The 6450-nt window shown below is 30.5% G+C and overlaps 1 protein-coding gene across 4 annotated transcripts in view; it reads left to right on the top strand.

The window, feature by feature from the left end:
• Window positions 1707–6450, top strand: part of LOC107628450 — a 6241-nt gene continuing 1497 nt past the window's right edge. The window contains exons 1-7 of one of the 4 annotated variants that reach the window (XR_001617794.2): window positions 1711–2189; window positions 3432–3515; window positions 3609–3722; window positions 3872–3954; window positions 4704–4862; window positions 5034–5135; window positions 5438–5766. The gene's annotated coding sequence lies outside the window, so the exon portion shown is untranslated. Of the gene's footprint in view, window positions 2190–3431; window positions 3516–3608; window positions 3723–3871; window positions 3955–4703; window positions 4863–5033; window positions 5136–5437; window positions 5767–6450 lie in introns of those variants that run through there. The other 3 variants (XM_021116123.1, XR_002357746.1, XM_021116122.1) reach the window with 3 other exon arrangements.

The raw sequence follows: 6450 nt of genomic DNA, 5'->3' as shown, positions 1-6450 counted from the left end.
AAAACTAATTAATTCTAAAAATAATTAACTTAGACAATAATAAATTTTAAAAAAATTAACAACAATCAATAATTTATTAATAATTAACTCATAAAATTAACAAATTAAGATTAACACAAAAAATTAACAACAATTAATTCAAACAACAATAAATTCAGAAAATTAACAATCAACCAAAATACTATATCAACTTATAACCAATCCTAAATTATACCCTACCCAACTTAATATTATTTGATTTTTAATTACACTAAATTAATGTAACAAATCCTAATCACATACTTCAATTCATTAAAAAAATTAATCAAGAATTTAATAAAATACTTAATAAAATTCTAAACGAAAGAAAATAATCTTTAAAAAAAAAAAACTATAGAAAAATTACCTTTAATGGTGGCTGCAAGATGGTGGAAGCGTGGTGATAATAATAGGAGACGATGGTGAAACTTATGGTGATGAAACTAAGGTTTAGTAATATAACAAATAACCAAAACTAAAAATTGATAACAATCTTACCTTTAGCGTGGTGGACTTCAACTGCGGTGATAGCGACGTGCGGTGACGGCTTCCAATGGCAAGGAAAATCAACAGCAGCAGGGAAAGCTTTTCACGGAGGCTCTAGTTGTAGTGACAGCGACGTGTTGATCTGCAATAATAATGGAACCGCGGCGGCGACGATAGCTCCAGGTGGTGGCGGAGTTTGCAAAAGTGAAGGGGGAGGAATTTTGCGTTTAAATTTTACCCTAAATTTATCATCAGATTTTCTGGCGAAAAAATCCAACAGTAAGATTTTCGTCGTTGCCTAAATATCGGGTTTCACTAAATCGTGTTATCGTCAAAAAATTTAAACGAAAAATTAGACACTAAATTTGGCGCTAATAAAATTAATTTTTTGCATCTCTATTTACTGTCGGATTTAGTTACAGAAATTTGAATCTGACGGTAACTTATTCAAGGGACGAATTTTCACTCATAACCGTCGAAAAATCTGTCACTAAATTTGACAGTAACATTCGTCGCTAAATTCAATGATAAATCGGCGCTATTTAAATAGATAAATGAACTGACTCAATAAATTTATCCTATTTTAACCGCCCTGACAAATAGTGTCATTATTTTAAAGTTAGTGTTGCTTCACTATTTTCAATATATAATTTTCAAAAGACAAATATTGCCTCGCTTTTATAAAAAAAAAAATAAAAAAATTATATATCCTTCACCTATGTGGGTTCGGATCTTTAATAATTACACAAGTAATTATATGTGAGATCTCTCTGGAGTCAGTAATTGTATTACTAATTCAATTCTAGTTTTGAGTGTTATAACTTATATCTAAGTTAATAATTAAGCAAAGGGGTGGCCCCAAACTTCATTTTTTTTCCTTAGTAAATAATTATTTTTTTGTCATCTTGGCCCTCCTAAACTTCACTTATATGTTTCTTCTTGTTCTTACTTTAAATTAAGGTGCTCAAGATCCGTCCCAATATGAAATCCGGTCTCAATTTGAGGCATATCTTTTTGAGGTTAAATTTGTTATTTGCATTCGATATTATATATTTTTGGGTTGAGTTTGAATTATATCTTCCGTCATTCAATTTAATTTGAAATTATTTTTTTATAATAAAATATATTTTTTAAAATAAAATTAATAATAAATATTATATTTTTATATTTTAATACTACTCCACCTTCAAATTTCATAGACATTAATTCATCGCTTGACCCTTATTGTCACTCACTACCTCTATAAGATGTATATTTAATTGAGAGGGTTTTTTAGTAGAGGTTTTTAAAAACCTCCAAAATACACTTTATTTATGGCAGTTTATAAAACCCCCTAATAGTTAATTCATAATTAAGATTTAAAAATTTTAAAAAATCCCTCTTCTTCTTAGTTTCACAATGAGACCGAGTCAGAAAGGAAGAGAAGAGAATGGCGACAAAACTCTAAGTTCTTCATCGCCGATTTCGCCGCCGTTGCAGCTGTCGATTCTGCCGCCGTTGCAGTCACCAGTTCAGCTAGCTAGTGTTTTTGCCACAGTTATTATAGGAAGCTTCTCAATCGAGCCACGGTTGCCGCTGCAGTTCCTACCGCCGTTGCTGCCGCAGTTTCCGCTGTAGTTGCCGCGTCTAAAGCTTCTGAATCAAGTCACTGTTTTAGATCTGTTTTCTCGTTCGAGCTGCCGCTGGTATTCTTCTTCTTCTTCTTCTTCTTCTTCTTTATATTATTTGATTCAGTAGTGACTCACGTAGTATATTGTTAGTAATTTTTGTTCTTATATAATTTTCTTATAACATATTCTTATGTTCGTGTAATCTACTGGTTCCATTCATGAGATCTTAAATGGATATTTAATGTGCATGTTTGTTATATGTTGAGAACAGAGAAACTATTTTACTTAATTAAATATTTCTCTGGCAAATGATGCTAGGTGGGTTTCATAGCTACAGGATTTGAATGTGAAAATTACAAAATTAGAAGAAAAGTTTTTTAAAATGGATTGTTTAATATTCCTTCTTGTGTCCATGCATTTGATCAAGAAATTAGAGAAATTTAGTTTATTAATATCAACTAACCAACAGAAGATAAAAGCTGCACCAACAACTTCAACAGAATGCTTGGTTTTTGAATCAGCATTAGAAAATATTAGAGTCATATGAAAATCATGGAAGATGATTTTTTGCTGATTGTGAAAAAGCTAAAGTGAATAACACAAGTGTTAAAGTGCAATGCAATACATAATTTTATACACTATAATGTTTGTGACTATTGTATTGCAAATTAATGGCTTTTTAAGCTAGCTAGCTACTGTGCACATCAATCTCTTGCTGCAATATGAATTTCATTGATGGATTCTTGTGAGGCCTCCCTCTCAGCCTCCTTCAATTCATCATCCATATATGTTCTATTATGTGTTCTTATTCTATTTCTAATTAACTTGAGCCTCAAACATGATAATAAAGCATGAACCAACTTGTTAAGGAGAACATGTTTTGTTGAGTTAGTAATCTAAACTTAGCTCATAAAGTCTAAAAGAGCTCAGTTAATACAATTCTCTATGATATTGGCTCATTGAGCTCAGAGAGCTTGTAACTTGTAAGCTTGTAAGGCGAGAAAAGAAAATAAAATAAGTCTTTATAAATCTTTTATTGTTGGTCTAACAATATAGCAACTTCTTATTTATTATCTTGTACTTTAATAGTGATTAAATTTGTCTTCACAGTGACTAAGCCATAACATTTCTCTCAGATGCTCTTGCATTAATACAATGTTAATTGTGTGAGAACTTAAGGTGAAAAAAGAGTATAAAATAAAAATATCCATCATGAGTATTTGGGTCAAATATAGAATAAATGAATATCTAATCTATTGTATGATTTTAGCTTATCTTCTAACTATTAATGCTGGATTCTTCTCTTTTGATCTGCAGGCACTTCCTATTTACCTTGATAAAATTTTTCATCTTATTGTTGCTGTTATTTTATCAGTAACTTTTGTTCTAGCTTTTGGAGAGGTAAAATACTTTTTCAATCCATGGTTTTTGTCATACTCAAACATTTTGATCTTGACATTGAAGAACTAATTGCTTCGATGCCTTTCGGCTTAGGTTATCCCTCAAGCTATATGCTCAAGATATAGACTCTATGTTGGTTCAAATTTTGTGGGACTTGTACGTGTACTGATGATAATTTGTTTTCCAATTGCATACCCTTTTGGAAAGGTATATATTATGATTCTTTAAACATGTTAGCTTCTATCAAGAAAATTATATTAAGATAATAACATCATTAGCTTTTGGTCTGTTGCATTTGTAACAAAATTATGGCCATTTTTGAGTTTATACTTTATACTACACTTTTATGCTTTCAGGTTCTGGATATATTACTAGGACACAACGATGCACTGTTTCAGCGAGTGCAATTAAAACCCATGTTTCAATCCATAGCCAAGAGGTAATCTCTGTTCAAATCACCATGTGTATTTTGTAAAGGTATTTGGATTTCCTGGAAAATATTCTAACTTATTACCAAGTAAAGCAAATCATGATAACAACTATATAGGGAAGGCTACTAATTTATCATGATGAATTTTTATAGTATCTATTATGCTTCTCTCTCATTCCATTTCCAATTTTGAAGGCAACTGCTTTGAATGTTATCAATAAGGATAGAATACATAGTTGGATACATCTATCCTGGGTATGGAAATATGAAACCGAGAATTATTTCTTTTTTGCAAGACTTCAACCTCTACATTAGTGGTATCTTATTATTAGAAAGCTTAGGGCATATTAGGAACTAGGAAGCATGGCAATGGCATGCTCCTAAATTACTGCTAAATTGAAACTAACCCAGAAAGTTAAGTAATCGATAAATTGACATGTAATGCTATAGTTATTGCTCATTATGCATATACTGACATACTAAACTTTTGTTGTTTACACAATTTGAAGAACTATTTAAAGTTCAATTTATAAGATGTTAACCATAAAAATTCCTTCAGGTGCCTATCATTATTCATAACAAAAGTGAACAAGCAAGGCAATGGAGTCAAGTTTTTAGTGAAGACACTAAAAAACAGTCTATACTAGTCATAGCATCATGGAAATTAAATGAAAGAATGTAGTAATATTTTTTCTTATTTTTGCTTTGCTTTACAATGTTGAGATCTAATCAACATTTTGTAATCGTTGTCATTTTAGGTATAGGGAACTACAGGGTCTCAATAAACAAGAAACAGCTGACAGATATGAAAAAGAACAAGTCCATGAGTGACCGCACAAAAGCTATGACACACCTCCTCCCAATGAAGAAAGTTTGGAAATGTGTGCTAAAGAGCAGTTGCCTATTTTAGAGACCAAGTAAGTGAAAGTTTAATTATGATGTTATATGTGCTATACCGAGTAACTTCAACACTATATGTACTAGACAAGAAGTATTTGGTTTGATACATTGTATGGATGAATTTCTGCTGTGGCTGAAGTGGTCATTTGACATTGACAAGGGATTGTTCCATTGATATTGTGTTGCAGATTGAACCTCAACTTTTATCCGAAAAGAATGTTATGATCGCTGCCCATGGAAACTCCCTGAGATCCATTATCTTGTATGTCGACAATTTAACTTCCCAAGAGGTAATTGTCAAGTTCATATATCACATTAAATAGTGATTATTTATTTATTTAGTGTTTTCCTTCTAACCTTTCTATAGGTCATTAGTTTGGAATTGTCACATATCATAGAGACTTAGACCTTAATTTTCAGTTATGGACCAAAATCTAGAAGAGGCCGCTATCAATTTTATCCTTTCTTTAGCTTGCTATTGCTGAACAGAATTTGTGATAAATAATATTTTCTTCTTTCTACATTTTTATTGCTTAGTACATTAAAAATAAATCTCGTTATTCTCTTCACTTCAATTTTCATGCTTGTATAGATTTCTGCTAGCAGAAGAACTGAAGCTACCAAATTTGCCCAATTACGGAATGAAATTATTTGCAGTTTTTGTGAGGAAGATGTCATTAGTGATAGGAAAGGCCTCAAAGGAAATGTCTTTACTTGCTCTTATCTGGCTTCTATTACTTTCTCCTTGATCATTATGTTTAATTTAATTATATTCCAGAAATTGATCATTTCTATTTTATGCATCTATTTGTGGATTGACCTCTTCTTATTATTTTATTTTACTTTTTAAAGAAAAACATAGTTATGTAGAACAATATCATATGTAATTATGTTTAAAAGTATTGATATTGAGAATTTTTATATATATAGAGTTATGTTTTATATTGAGGAATTGTGTTATAAAAGATTTAGTTTTTAAATTTTGATATTAAAAAATTTCTAATTTGAGAATATGTAAATGAGATAAGATTAATGAATGATATGAAATTGAAAATAAATAAATAATTATAGGATTTGTGGAGGTTTAAAAATCTCACAAAATAGTTAATTTTTGTTAAATTAAAAAATCTAATATAAAACCTCCACTAAACACACACAAAACCTCCACTTTAATTGTGGAGGTTTTTAAAAACCCCCACAAAAGATCTCGTGGCACCTCAAATTTTGGGGGTTTTAGAAATCCCCACAAATAAAAAAAAATACTGCTACAAATAAACAAAAATCTTGTAGTGTACTCATCACTAGTTCACAATGTATCATATGCACACCATGTATAATAGGCATTATTTGTTAAGCATTTTTTTATTGCACTTTGTATATACTTGTACTTTATGTTCACTATAATATGGAGGAGTCGCCATACATTTCACTATTGAAACAATCATTCAAAGTTAGGAACATTGAAATAATTATTGTTATCTTCAATCACGCACTTAGCATGCATGCTAAGCTCTCTATTCTCCTTGTACAAGATTGACATCCTAAGACTACAAGGGTGCAAATGGTTTAAATCTAACATTGTTATTATTCATTGTCCATTTCTTT

This window comes from Arachis ipaensis, chromosome B02 (assembly GCF_000816755.2).
Source record: "Arachis ipaensis cultivar K30076 chromosome B02, Araip1.1, whole genome shotgun sequence".
NCBI lineage: Eukaryota > Viridiplantae > Streptophyta > Magnoliopsida > Fabales > Fabaceae > Arachis > Arachis ipaensis.
Note: the sequence above shows the minus strand (reverse complement) of the source record. Positions and strands in the feature narration are given on the sequence as shown.